This window comes from Rattus norvegicus, chromosome 14 (genome assembly GCF_036323735.1).
Source record: "Rattus norvegicus strain BN/NHsdMcwi chromosome 14, GRCr8, whole genome shotgun sequence".
NCBI lineage: Eukaryota > Metazoa > Chordata > Mammalia > Rodentia > Muridae > Rattus > Rattus norvegicus.
This window is the reverse complement of record NC_086032.1, coordinates 38,962,909-38,978,849: the sequence shown is the minus strand read 5'-3', so window position 1 is coordinate 38,978,849 and position 15,941 is coordinate 38,962,909. Positions and strand designations below refer to the sequence as shown.

Sequence of the window (15,941 nt, the reverse complement as noted above, 5' to 3'; positions counted from 1 at the left end):
ACCAGAGACTATGAAAGCTAGAAGATCCTGGACAGATGTCATACAGACCCTAAGAGAACACAAATACCAGCCCAGGTTACTGTATCCAGCAAAACTCTCAATTAACATAGATGGAGAAACTAAGATATTCCATGACAAAACCAAATTTACACAATATCTTTCTACAAATCCAGCACTACAAAGGATAATAAATGGTAAAGCCCAACACAAGGAGGCAAGCTACACCCTAGAAAAAGCAAGAAACTAATTGTTTTGGAATAAAACAAAGAAAAGACAGCACACAAACATAATCTCACCTCCAAATATGAAGATAACAGGAAGAAACAATCAATACTCCTTATTATCTCTCACCATCAGTGGACTCAATTCCCCAGTGAAAAGACACAGATTAACAAACTGGATATGCAGTAAAGACCAAAATTTTGCTGCCTCCAGGAAACACACCTCAGGACAAAGACAGACACTACCCCAGAGTAAAAGGCTGGAAAACAATTTTTCAAGCAAATGGTCTGAAGAATCAAATAAAATCGATTTTCAACCAAAAGTCATCAAAAAAGATAAGGAAGGACACTTCATATTCATGAAAGCCTATATTCAACAAAACTCGAAAATCTGGAGGAAATGGACAATTTCCTAGACAGATGAACCCTCAATCCTAAATATCTATGCTCCAAATACAAGGGCACCTACTTACATAAAAGAAACCTTACTAAAGCTCAAAGCACACATTGCACCTCACACAATAGTAGGAGATTTCAACATCCCACTCTCATCAATGGACAGATCATGGAAACAGAAATTAAACATAGACAGCCTAACAGAAGTTATGAACCAAATGGACTTAAAAGATATTAACAGAACATTCTATCCTAAAACAAAAGGATATACTTCTTTTAACCACCTCATGGCACTTTCTCCAAAATTGATCATATAATCGGTCACAAAACAGACTTCAACAGATACAGAAAGATAGAAATAATCCCATGCATCCTATCAGAACACCACGGGCTAAAGCTGGTCTTCAATAACAATAAGGAAAGAACGCCCACATATACATGGAAGTTGAACAATGCTCTACTCAATGATTACCTGGTCAAGGAATAAATAAAGAAAGAAATTAAAGACTTCTTAGAATTTAATGAAAATGAAGGTACAGCATACCTCACCTTATGGGACACAATGAAAGCTGTGCTAAGAGGAAAAGTCATAGCTTTCAGTCCCTGCAGAAAGAAACAGGAGAGAGCATATACCAGCAGCTTGACAGCACACCTAAAAGCTCTAGAACAAAAAGAAACAAACACACACAGGAGGAGTAGAAGTCAGGAAATAATCCATCTCAGAGCTGAAATCAACCAAGTAGAAACAGAAAGGATGATACAAAGAATCAACAGAACCAAAAGCTGGTTCTTTGAGAAAATCAACAAGATAGATAAACCCTTAGCCAGACTAACCAGAGGACACAGAGACTGTGCACAATTTAACAAAGTCAGAAATGAAAAGGAAGACATATAACAACTAAATGAGAGGAAATTTAAAAAATAATCAGATCCCACTACAAAAGCCTATATTCAACAAAACTCGAAAATCTGGAGGAAATGGACAATTTCCTAGACAGATACCAAGTACCAAAGTTAAATCAGAAACAGATAAACCATTTAAACAACCCCATAACTCCTGAAGAAATAGAAGCAGTCATTAAAAGTCTCCCAACCAAAAAGAGTCCAAGTCTATATGGGTTAAGTACAGAATTCTATCAGACCTTCATAGAAGACCTCATACCAATACTATGCAAACTATTCCACAATATTGAAACAGACAGATAACTAATGAATTCCTTCTATGAAGCCACAATTACTCTTATACCTAAACCACACAAAGACCCAACAAAGAAAGAGAACTTCAGACCAATTTCCCTTATGAATATTGACACAAATATACTCAATAAAATTCTTGCAAACCGAATCCAAGAGCACATCAAAACAATCATCCATCATGATCAAGTAAGCTTCATCCCAGGCATGCATGGATGGTTTAATATACGTAAAACCATCTTGTAAACCACTATATAAACAAACTGAAAGATAAAAATGACATGATCATTTCATAAGATGCTGAGAAAGCACGTGACAAAATTCAACACCCCTTCATGATAAAAGTCTTGGAAAGAACAGAAATTCAAGGCCCATAGCTAAACATAGTAAAAGCCATATATAGTAAACCAGTAGCTAACATTAAACTAAATGGAGAGAAACAGGAATTCAGGAGACAGAGCCATACAGATCTCTGATTATGGGATAATCAAGTGGGAACTTGGGGTAAATGATTGAATTGGTATGGAATTCCTAAGGAGGTAGGTTATGCAAAATAAAAGACTGGCTTTGGCCTGTAAAACAGCAAGCATAGTGCTATCTAGAACAGAACAAAAAGTTGTCTATCATTGACTCTGAGTTCTTTTTCAACACTCCCAAATACCCCTTACTCAGGAACTTGGGCTAAGGTTGGACCTTGATATTTATCAGTTTTTTGTTTTCCAAATTAAGTTTTGTTCTTTTAAGGAATAGGAGCACAGCTTAGTAGGTAAGGCACCTGAAGCACAATCATAAGGATTTGAATCAATCCCTAGCATCCCCCAAAAGCTGGCATGGTAGTATAAGACCCTGACCCTCGCTCAGTGGTATTTAAGACACACCAAGTGAGACGCTGAAACACAAGTGGATACAAAAGCAAGAGGTTTATTTTTTGGCACTTCCGGATTGACCCCCAATTAGTCCCTCAAGGTGAGTGACTAGAGGGTGATCCCAAATGGCTATGACAAGCAGTACATCAGCAAGGTTACAGTTCAAACTTATTGGCTAAGCATATTGACCTTTAAATCTATTGGCTGGCAAGCATGGGCAGATCATGACACCCATGTGAACTCTATCTGGGACATTGCAGAGGGTCAGGTGACTATCAGCCAGTACATTCTGAGAACTGTGGGTGGAGAACAGAACTTGGTCTGACGTAGGTAGGTGTGGTGCTGGCGAAATCCCCTAGGGTCCTTCAGTAGCACCTTTGTAAGCCCAGTGTTCCTACTGAGAGCAGGGTAGGTAGATGGCAGAATCCCAAGAACCTCATGAGTCAGCTAATCTAAGAGTCAGACAACAGAGACCCTGATTTAAAAAATGTCGAAGGACCTCTGTCACGTACATCTGTCCACACTCACACACAAGAATGAACACATATATATCATAAGCTCATACTTGTACTGAGATCAAAATTAGGTTATTTGGTGGCAGATGACTGGGGAAAAACTCATTCTTCTTTGAAAATCACCAGAGTTTTGGTCTTGTCAGTTCTACTAGAAAATGACATCAAAGTCCCAAAAGTGACTAGAAATGCTTTTGTTTGAAATTCACCCATCAACTTTTATTTTACATTAGTGGTCGTGTGAAACAATATCTTACATTCCATAATATCCCAAGGTGCCTTTCAGTCTCTGAAAATAATAAAATCATTGTTTTTACTAAAAGGACAAGATTCCACTGAAAAGAATGAGACACTGTAGAACATGGTAAGACTGAGCCTTCTGCATGTGGGAGTATGAGTCTGTGCTTCACACGCAGCAGCCTTGGCGCAGATTGAAAAGGTTGAAATCAATCGGCTTATTTCCTAATCAGTATGCTAAGATCCTGTCAGTCCATTGTAAATCAGGGAGAAAAAGCAGTGAGCAAAAAAAGAATGTAAAATTTCTAATAATTAGGCTCATATATTGCTGAGTTGGCCTCACTGTCATCCTCTTCATGGAGAACTGAAACTGTCTCCTATGAATGTTCCTCTAAGAACAGGAGAATCTTTGATAGAGAAGAACCATTGAAGCTGATTTCAACGTGAGAAATTCCAAATATGAACAAGCCAAATTATTATTATTGTCATTAAAGAGACCCTTTGCTATTGAAATATGCTTAGCGATGAAGGGAGCAGCTTTCATGTAATAATAATATACATAATTCACAAGCAGGGATATCTTGCCAGGTCCCAAGAAATAGATTCTCTAAAAGGCGGAATTATCAGTGAAGAGCCTTCAGTGGTCATTCAGACTTTGGAAGGTTTGCAACGTTCAGTGTATAAACTTGGATTTCGCCAGAGCGTCTGCTGGTGAGGAAGAAGTGCCATGACAGGTTCTCTGCCTGCATAATTCATATGGCACCAATATAGTCAAAAAGAATGTGAATACTGTCATTGAAGGAACAAGGACAAGAACAGATCACTTTTCAGAGAGGGTACAGTGTCTTACACTGTGGTGTGACTTAAGATGATGTGTATCAGTTGGAGATGTGGCTCAGCAGTAGAGCACATGCCCACGATATGGGAAACCCCACGTTGTAGACTGCTCCTTGTTCTTCTTACGTATCTGTCCCTCACACTATGAACAGGAGGGAGAGGGAGAGACAAAAGGAGGATGGGGAACTCAATTCTCAACTAGATAGGATCTGAAATCAACTGAGAAACAAGACATCTGTAAAAGTGCTTCTGGGCACCTGCCTCTCTAAATCTGACCTTTCCTTCATTCTTTAACAATGCCAACCAACAAGAGCTTCTAGGGACTAAACCTCAAAGACTTTATATGGATGGACCCAGGGCTCCAACTGCATATGTAGCAGAGAATAGCCTTGTTGGGCACCAGTGCAAGGGGAAGCACTTGGTCCTGCCAAGGTTAGACCCCCAGAGCAGGGGAATGTCAGGGGTGGTTGTAAGGGGGTGGGTGGTGGATGGAGGAAGGAACACCCTCATGGGGGAGGATGAGGGGATAGGGGGCTTATGGACAGGAAACTGGGAAAGGGAATAACATTTGAAATGTAAATAAAGAAATATATCCAAAAACATTAAAAATGCTAAAAGAAAGATATATTTTATAAGACTTTTACAATATGATTCCAATGGTGGTACATTTTTTAAATTTTTCATCTTTTAATAAATATGGTTTTTAATGTAAAAAAAACACAATGCCATCTTCAGTGTGCGGGGGTTGTGGGGGGATGTGTCTGTCTGTCTACGCATGTTATATGTGTTTATGCACTTATAAATGCTATTATTGGTTTTAATGATGTTGATTTGTTACGGGTTATTGTCACTGAGTAGGGGGTTTCACCAGAAGAACTGCCCCAATCACCTTGATTAATGTGGGAAGATCCACCACAAACGTGGGTAGTACCTTCTGATAAAAGTCCAGATACAAAGGGTAAATTAGAAGAAATGTCATCTTGTCTTTGCTCACTTGGGTTTTCCTCTTGGTGCCAGGTTGACTTGCCTGAAGCTGCAGTTTCCTACATTAGTTATGGCTTTCATCTCTGAGTGTTAGATGACAACCCTGAGGTTCTTCTGTCCAGGATGTAGCCAAGCCAAGCCAGGATGTATCCATCTGTTTAATACCATTGCTATTTTAAATTGCTTAATTTACTGGTTAATAGAGTTCGGATACTTGTGCGTTTTTTCATTGGAAGTCACCAAAGTACCTCCAAGAACTCATGAGAGAAAGCTGTTAAGTGTGATGAGTATCTTCCAATTGCTCAAAGAATTCTTAATTTTAACAACCTCTCTCCATAAACATAGAGCAAGACAAGACCATAAAACCAACCAAACAGTCCTGATAGTTTTCAAAACCAAGCCCAACGTCCTTGTTACTGAATTTCATGGCTACAGCCCTCTTCACAACATCTTCTCCCCATAGCACCTTTACAACCAAAGCACGTGGACCTGACCACTGTTCTGCACACACACATTGTTTCCTTGTGGAAAGCCGCAATAACATTCGCCATCAAAAGATGCCGCTGGCTCCCGCTGCGCCCCACGTGGAAAGCCGGGATAGCACTCGCCATTACAAGATGGTGCTGGCTTCCACTGCGCCAGCCCGACTTCCTTTCAGGAAACTAGCTGTGTGCGCATGTGCAGGAGTGTGTTCGCGCCAAGTCTTTGCCCACCCCGGGGTGTGCCAGTGAGATCATGGGTAAGCGACCAATCAGGCGTGGATGCGCCGTGCTAGGGTTTTATAAGCAGTGCCTTTCTGGGCCCCGGTCTCTCCTCTTCAAGATGTAATAAACGCTTTGCTGCAGAAGGATCCTGGTGTCCGTGCATGTTCTTGCTGGCGAGACGATAGCGCGGGACATTTCCTGTTTCTCATTTGAACGATGCTCCCCATGCTCTCCAGCCAGTATTTATCTAAGCACCCCCCCCTTTCTCTTTCTCTTGGGTAGACATTCTCCATCTTCTAGCAAGTTTCTACTTCCACTGAACCTTAAACAATACATCATCACTGTCTGATTTTCCTGAGACAAGCCTACTGCCGTCTCTGTGAAGTCGAAAACCTCTCTTTCCAGGGATTCGTATTTTGAATGCTTGTCTCTCGTTGAGAGCAGCTGTTTGTTTTGCAACATGGAATTTTTAGGACTTAGGGGTTGGCTTGCAGATGTGCATCACTCAGGAACAAACTTTGAAGGTTATACTTATCCCTGGTTCTGGTATTATCAACTCCGCTCTGTCACAGACATCTCTTTGCCACGGGCCAGACAGCTTCCCATTATTCACCTTCTCTGCCTTGATGGAACAAAATCTCACTAGAGCTCTACCAAACTAAGCCTTTCATTCCGTAAATTGTTCTGTCAAGTGTTTTGACAACTACAACAAAAGTTAACCTTACATCTTCCTGGAAGATGCTGAACTAGGGACAAGATTGAGTGACTATTCTCTACCTCCTTCCTAAGATGACTCCAGACTTACAATTATCTTCCCATTTCTGTCTTGTGTTTAGGGCAAGAAATTCCTTGAGGACAGAAACTAAGTCTTTATTTTCTGTAATAACATATAGTGTCGCTGATAGCATGGTTTCATTAGGTATAAACAAGACATTTAATGCAATAAATTATTGGGCAAATGAATGAGAGAGAATGTTTGACCAGAAAAAATGTGACATGTTTCTTGACAAGAAAAATGACATGTTCCTTTTCTGACAAAGTAGAAGGGAAGGAAGAAATAAAAATGTGTATCAATAAGAACCACAATAGGAAAAGAAGCATCTCAATATTTATTGTAAGGAGGACCGCATGCAGGGGTGTAGGTTCCAGAGGAGCAAAGGTCAGGTGAGGTCTATTATTTGAGTAATGAGATGATCCATTAGAGCAACTCAAGAGAGATGTGACACCTCAAGGTTTTACTGTCTATAACAGAGTAAACAATAAAAACAGGGCTATACATGGTCAGGAAGATGCAGTGTAGATACCAAAGACACAGCCACTTGCCTAGGCATCTCAGAGGAAAGACTTTTAACCCCTATGTATCTGTGAACTGAAAGGTAGACTGAGAAAAGGCTATAAACAGAAAGGTTCTGCATCAAAACAGAAAAGTACCTTAGGCATGGCCTTTGGTTAAGGTTTCTGAGGAGCTTCCTAGGATTTGCTGAGGTCCTCTGACCAAATAAAGAGGGCACTGATATACAAAGGCATGTGGGGGTGTGGATGTAGGGAGACAGTCTAATCAGTTTCAGTTATTTTGCAGAAAATCATATTGCATAGGCTATGCTACAAGGCTGGGCTGGAGATTAGCTTCTGTCTGAAAAGCCTTCTCTACTGTCAGGACTGACTGTGACCCACTCTGAGACCACAAGAAGAGTTCATTCAGAACTGGAGTTGGATTCCTTACAAGGAACCCTCTAGCATGCAAGACAACTATTGAACTACGCATCTGGAAAACAAATAACAGTGACAGTCTCAGCTGTCTGAAGCACTGAAATGAATAAAAGACTCCCAAAGACAAGAAAAGCTTATGTTTGCTTCTGTTGAGCCTTTGGGTTTGGCTACTTCCGCTCAGGAAAAAAACGCTGATTTCTGGTTCTTTATAGCCTGATACATCTTGCATGGAAGACTTATGGGAATCTTAATTGGAAACCTTCAGAAGGATTCTTGATAAACATTACTTCCAGAATGACATTTTTCTCTCCTCCCCCTCTCCTTCTCTCTATCCCTCACTCCCACCACCACCACCACCACACACACACACCCCATTTCTGTTTGCATGTCACAATGACAGTTGAGCTAAGCAGTGGGCCCGGAACAGTACAAAGTAGCTGCTGTTCTAGTGATTAATGAATTTTCCCCACTTCTTAAACAGTCCACTTACTGAATACCAGCAAGAAACTTTAAATTGTTACTGTTTTTAACTTCTCAGTTCTGCCTTTAGGAATTCATTCTTTACAAAAAGGGACAGTTGTTATCAGCAACAATCTAAATACCCATCACTAAGGGGACGTTAGACATAAATCAGATGTGTCTGAAAGGATGATACAGAATCACGAAAATGAGACATCTGAAAGACACTCATACAAAATGTGTTTTGTAGTGTGATGGATGTTTTGTAAAATAACACGCATGTTACTTCTACTTCTACAGAAATACAATTAGAAGGACAAGCCTCCAAATGGTAATAGACCACTTTTCTATGTAAAGGTATTTTGAGCACCTATTCTCACCACATATTACTTTTTAAATTTTTTATGTTTACATTTTATTTTCCCAACAATATTTTATGTTTATTTTTACTGATCTACATGATCAATAGATTTTATTTTCATTAAACATGTGAGGAATACATTTGCTGTTCCAGTTTATAGATTTAAAATAAAACTCCCCTGTGCAGTTAAATGATTAGCTTTCTAGCAAATTTCATCCAACCAAACAAGGAGCAGTGAAACAAGGTACAGATATTAACATTAATCTGCTCTACAGTCTAGTTAAGCAAGAAGGCAGCAGAGTTAGGGTGATGAGAGCGAGGGACACCTTGACATGTGACATATGGAAGAACAAAATTACCTATCTTAGGTAATTTTGCCCCCCAAAAAGCAGAAACTGGAGAAATGAAGGTAATAAATATCAGCATCCTGATTTTATTATAAGAGAAAAATCCAGAGTGTAACAATACTCTTCAGGTGCTAAATGGAAGATGATAGAATAGAAGGCTTCAATTCCACGTGGATGAGGTATGGGACCTGTTACCCCCATGGGCAGACATATTCCTTAGGATGGTTTACACATTTGAAAGAAGGGATGTTCCTGGAGGCACTGCAGATGTGGCCGCTGTGTCACTTGTGTGCCAGTAGGTGGCAGTGAAGTAAGGCTATGCCTATGCTCAGTATTCTGAACTGTGAGTACCTGAATGATTAGTAGCCTGACATTCTCTGAAAAAAAGCAAGCCTGGGATGACCACCAGGGCTCTAGACAGGGATCTGGCCTGAGATGACCACCAGTCTGGCACCCTGAAGGCCTGGACTGGCTCTGAGAGTTGGAAGTGAGCCAGAGACAAGAGGAATCCTACCTTGGACCTGAGAGAGTGAGCCCAAGCTGACTACCAGTCCACCACCAAGGTACCCAGACAGGAAGCTAGCCTATGATGACTACTAGTTCAGTGCCACAAAGAACTGAGGGTGAGAAAGACCATGTCCAAAATGGCCTGTGCCTTGTGTCACAATGCATGGATAGGACATAGCACTCCTGAGGTCACTCCTGAGATGACCCCAGACACTCAGAAACCCTTGGCATCACAGTGAGGTGGTAAAATGGAAGAGAAAGACAAACAGGAGTATGTGAGCACAATAAAGAGAGACAGATATGGAGACTCTAGGATATTGAGTAACAATCTGGTGTGTGTAACAACCCAGTGATGCCACCTGGAACCATTGTGGGGTGCTAGGCTGTGCTGCCACTAGGAACCATGACTGAGTCTGTGGCCCTTTGGCAGCAGGGATCTGTTACCACCAAAGGCCAGGCAGATATTCTTGGTCTAGGCTGCTATACCAGGATGTGTTGATGTATGAGGGATGTGTAGAATTGTCCCCATCCCTTATCTGGACATCATGGGAAAGCAGAACCTGGCAGTGTGAGAGAGGGCGAGCTGACTCTGCCCCTAGAGAGCTGTACTACTTGGAATAGAGGGGCCTCACACATCACCTCAGAAGCACAATAGAGCTAACCCCAGTGTCAGGAGTTGCAAGTAAGCCAGCACTGAGGGTATGGGTGTGGGAGAGTTTGCACTTCCCCTCATCATCCATGTGGTGGCCTACACAAGGGAGGTCTATCCTTCTTCCCCCTCTCCCTTATGCCACCTACACCAGGCAGGTAACCTGGAAGGCAGGAGAACAGACCCTGCCGCTCACCAGCTGAAGCACTCAGGAGAGCAGGCCTGGCACCTCACCTGGGAAGCATAATAGAGTTGACCATGGTGGCAGAAACACCCATGTGGTGACACTGAGATGTTGAGAACTGGCCCTGCTACTTGTCTGCCCTACATGGTGGGGTCAAAAGAAAGATACTGTCTTCCCCACAGCACCTTAACCCTTTCCACCTACAGCAGGTAGGAGAGCTGACACAGGCATCATGAGAGGATGAGAGATGTTTCCATCCCTCACCAGCAATTACACTCAGGAGCGAGGAGCCTGCACTTCACCGGAGCAACAGAGTAGGACTGCTCCTGGTTGAAGGGATTGCAGGTGAGCTAGGCCTGAGGTTGTGAGAGTGGGAGAGCCAACCTAGCCTCTCACCTGAGCAGCACAGTAGGGTTGGCCCTGATTTCATGGGCATGGATTAGCCATCCTGAGGACTTGAGAGCAGGAGGGAACTGACTCTGCCTCTTACCAGCTGCAACACTGGTTGGGCCAGCCAGGGCAGGGCAGGGCAGGGCAAGAGAGCTTTCCCTGGTTGTGTGGGTTCAGGAGACCTGGTGGGATGACCATCTCCAATACCTCTCAGGCCCAAACCCAAGGCTTTGAATTGACCCTAACATCTACCCCATTAATGAACTTCTGGGTTGTAGGAACTATGGGATCTCCACGACACAGGGCCACCATGGGATGCCAAATGACATGTAAAAGGAGTCCTAATGAGGTTACAGTAGTGATAGTGTAGCAGGAGCCAGAGTGCACAACCAGACTAACAACTCATTGCAATGAACGTTTGTAAGCAAAGGCGTGTGGACAAGAGGATCTGCGGGACACACTACTACACACTACAGCTTCAGGGAGTTTGTTTTTCTCCATTTTGGGGAAAGTTGCAAGGGTGGAGAATAGATTTGAGGGAATAAGGAGATGAGTGGGATTAGGATTAGGGTGCATGATGTAAAAGTCCCAAAGGACCAATAAAAAGATTTTATAAAAAATCCAAGGAAAAAAATTTCCTGAACAAAACACCAATGGCTTATGCTCTAAGATCAAGAATCGACAAATGGGATCTCATAAAACTGCAAAGCTTCTGTTAGGCAAAGGACACTGTGGTTAGGACAAATCGGCAACCAACAGATTGGGAAAAGATCTTTACCAATCCTACAACAGATAGAGGCCTTATATCCAAAATCTACAAAGAACTCAAGAAGTTAGACTGCAGGGAAACAAATAACCCTATTAAAAAATGGGGTTCAGAGCTAAACAAAGAATTCACAGCTGAGGAATGCCAAATGGCTGAGAAACACCTAAAGAAATGTTCAACATCTTTAGTCATAAGGGAAATGCAAATCAAAACAACCCTGAGATTTCACCTCACACCAGTGAGAATGGCTAAGATCAAAAACTCAGGTGACAGCAAATGCTGGCCAGGATGCGGAGAAAGAGGAACACTCCTCCATTGTTGGTGGGATTGCAGACTGGTACAACCATTCTGGAAATCAGTCTGGAGGTTCCTCAGAAAATTGGACATTGAACTGCCTGAGCATCCAGCTATACCTCTCTTGGGCATATACCCAAAAGATGCCCCAACATATAAAAAAGACACGTGCTCCACTATGTTCATCGCAGCCTTATTTATAATAGCCAGAAGCTGGAAAGAACCCAGATGCCCTTCAACAGAGGAATGGATACAGAAAATGTGGTACATCTACACAATGGAATATTACTCAGGTATCAAAAACAACGGCTTTATGAAATTCGTAGGCAAATGGTTGGAACTGGAAAATATCATCCTGAGTGAGCTAACCCAATCACAGAAAGACATACATGGTATGCACTCACTGATAAGTGGCTATTAGCCCAAATGCTTGAATTACCCTAGATGCCTAGAACAAATGAAACTCAAGACAGATGATCAAAATGTGAATGCTTCACTCCTTCTCTAAAAGGGGAACAAGAATACCCTTGGCAGGGAAGACAGAGGCAAAGATTAAAACAGAGACTGAAGGGACACCCATTCAGAGCCTGCCCCACATGTGGCCCATACATATACAGCCACCCAATTAGACAAGATGGATGAAGCAAAGAAGTGCAGACCGACAGGAGCCGGATGTAGATCGCTCCTGAGAGACACAGCCAGAATACAGCAAATACAGAGGCGAATGCCAGCAGCAAACCACTGAACTGAGAATAGGACCCCCGTTGAAGGAACCAGAGAAAGAGCTGGAAGAGCTTGAAGGGCCTCGAGACCCCATATGTACAACAATGCCAAGCAACCAGAGCTTCCAGGGACTAAGCCACTACCTAAAGACTATACATGGACTGACCCTGGACTCTGACCTCATAGGTAGCAATGAATATCCTAGTAAGAGCACCAGTGGAAGGGGAAGCCCTGTGTCCTGCTAAGACTGAACCCCCAGTGAACTAGACTGTTGGGGGGAGGGCGGCAATGGGGGGAGGGTTGGGAGGGGAACACCCATAAGGAAGGGGAGGGGGGAGGGGGATGTTTGCCCGGAAACCAAAGAATTATTATTAAGTATTAAATAAATGTAAAAAAAAGAGAAAAAAGACATCTCAACAAAAATAAATAAATAAATAAATAAATAAATAAATAAATAAATAAATAAATAATCCAAGGAAAAACAGGAAGATAAAGAAAGAAGGGCAGTAATGGTTATATGCTTTCCATGAACACAGAACTGACCCAGAGTTGGGAGTGGCAAGACACAAAAATCTAACAGCATGATCTAAGCTACATTTTTGGAAGAATCACAAAGGGAAGAGAATTGTTGGTGTGCATCCAAACTCGAATTCTCGGATTGCTTTAATTTTGAACAACAACAAAATTTACCTTTAATTTCAAACATTTTTCATTATCATCACTTCTTAAGAACATGTGTTCATATGTAATGAATTTTCCTGCAGGCCTTTATGATCGCTTCACTTATGGAGGCAAGCGGTGTATACTATCAGTTAATTTGCTTCCAAGCCATCTTTACAATGATTAATGACTGGTCATACAGAGAAATTTGCCTTTAATTTTTTTTCTCATTAAAATCACACAAGAAATGTTGACAGTACCATTTGCACCTGAACAAGCTTCATGGATTCCAGAATATTTAAGAACCACTTTTGGTATGCTTTCTCTAGTGAATAGATTTTAGACTACATAAAATAGAACTTACAGTAAAAGTACATGTTTTTACTAAGAACAAAATAAAAGAAAACCAAAACATTAATTTATTAAATTGTAAAATTTCCTCTGGACTAAAACAGAATTTTATGGATAAGAAGAGAAGACAAGGGTACTATCTGGCTTATTCTTTTTTCTGAGCTACTGATAAACTATTAAGTTATGGGACTCTGTGCTATATTCTCATGTAGTAGAATGTTATTAGGGGATTCCATGATACACAATAAATATAGAAGTTATTGTGATGTCAAGGGGCAGGTATCAAGAAATAGATGTCTCCTGTAGTATCCAGTAATTCTCAGGGTAGAAATCAGGGTAGCTTTGTCTACCCCCCTTCTCAAAACAAAACAAAACCCCATAGACTAACACAAACCATTGTACAAGCATAAGATACCTCCTTCCCAATGGTTGGTCAAAGTAGCCACGTGAGTGCCAAACAATACAGACGATCGTTCTGGCCATTGGTTGTCATACAGAATTGGAAGGCAAGTCCCTATTATTGAAGACAGTTCACACTTGGGACACAACACAAGAATTAATCAATCTGGAGATAACTTGAAAGCCTCTTTCCTGCAGCCTAGCTTCCATGATACTAGAAAATACTGTTTAAGCTGACAAGGGAGAGAAGCAATTAATAGCCCTACTCAGTTGTGACACTTATGAACAACAGCAGTGATCCCCATGGAAATACATGAAAAGGTACAATAATTGGCATTCTCATGTTTGTGGTAACCAATTTATGTCTAATTGGACTTAAGGTCCACTCAACAGGAGGGACATCATGCCTGGTACTAGACCTAGCCACCCTCCTGCAGGTAGTGACCTGATGGTAGCCAGGAATCCACTTCTGCCACTTTGCTAGACCAGCATAATTCCTAATTAGATTTTTGAGTCTTAGTCTTCCATTCACATATAACTGTAATTACCACCGCTCATCAAAGAAACTTCTCATTGCCATAAATGTAGACAATCACAGAGAACCACACTGGACAAGATGCAGAAATCAACAGATTTTTGCAGGTCCCAGCCACAACGGATACATCTACACCACAGTATCAGCATCTGTGGCTTAGAGAAAATCATGGATAAAAGATTAGAAAAGTTTTAAGGGTCAGAGGAACAGAAAGTCTGCTGTAAATCAGTTAATCCTAGAAATAGCTACATAAACAAGACCAGAACAATGGTCATATCAATAAACAATCTAATATGAAAGGAGGGAAGCCTCAGGGAGTCCCATTCATAGACAAACAACTATAGGTAACTAATGACAACCAGGAAGAATTAGCCTCTCCCAAGGATGCACCACTTAATCGGTTATCCAGGACTAAGTGACCAGTCTATAAAGCACATATAAATGACATAAAAAATGAACTCAGTTGGTTATAATTATGTACTTGTGCAAAAATATGCACATACATAACAATAATAAGAAAAGAAAAGGTATTATCAAACTGAAATGTGACATAAAAGAAGTTAGAGTAGGCAGGATTTAGGAGGGACTAAAGAGGGGAAAGAGAAGAGGGAGATTGATGTAAGTACAGCTATTAGAAGAGTTATAGGAACAGGGTTTTGCTGTCACATAATGTCTCCTAGAAATTTCAGAAGCTACACCCATGAAGTCTCATCAGCATAGCTGCCTAAACATGATCTGAACAAGAACCACACCAAAAGGCATGCTAACATAGAAGAGGAATGCTCAGGAGCACTAAATGCTAGACAAAGAACTAGACCACTAAGGACAGGAGAAATAATCAGGGAAGAGCACACCAAATCCAATATCAAATGGTCAGCCGTGAAGACATGTACACATGCAAATAACACGATACAGACTGAACTGGTTTATGTATGTATTATATCTGTGTGCCTGCATGCATGTATGCGTGTGTGTGTGTGTGTGTGTGTGTGCATGTGTGCGCATGCAATGTGTAACAACAACTAATGAAAAGAAACAATGAATTTGAAAGAGAGTAAGGGATAGTACATGGAGGAGGGTTGGAGGAAGAAAAGGAAAATGATGTAATTCTACTATAATCACAAAAAGTTAAAAAGCTTTAAACTATATATAAGTATATATACTGTTATGGGATCTGCTTAGAGACAATAGAACACAAATACCAGACCAATACAGATAACAAAAAATTATTGTAATCAGGCTGCTAAGGATTGATCATGGACTCAGAACAGACTCAAGAGCTGAACTGTGACCCTGAGCTACAATGGTACCATAAACAATTCTGCTAAATAGCAGTTACATTTTCCTAACAATCAGGATTCAAGGATAAGGGACTATCCGAGGAACATTTTCCTGTGTGGTACAATTATCCTGTTCTCATTTGGCTTATCAAACTGTCGGGATGACTTGCCTAGCACTCATGTCTCTATTTGACAACCTGGATCCAAGTTACCCACGAATATGTCTCACTCTGCCAGGCAGAATGTCAATTATCCAGGGAGGTCTTGGGAACTTAAACTTTATTTGAACCCTATTCAAAATGAAAGTTTTACTCAAAATAGCATCAGTTAGGTTCCTTCTTACAATATGGGAGAGAAATTTTACAAAGATAGATT

The 15,941-nt window shown here is 41.2% G+C and overlaps 1 non-coding gene across 1 annotated transcript; it reads left to right on the top strand.

The window, feature by feature from the left end:
• The first annotated feature begins 9,073 nt into the window (after positions 1-9,073).
• On the top strand, positions 9,074-9,203 carry LOC120096807 (small nucleolar RNA SNORA17). Its single transcript, XR_005493641.1, has one exon. It is a non-coding gene; the product is annotated as a small nucleolar RNA SNORA17 (small nucleolar RNA).
• Positions 9,204-15,941: the final 6,738 nt, after the last annotated feature.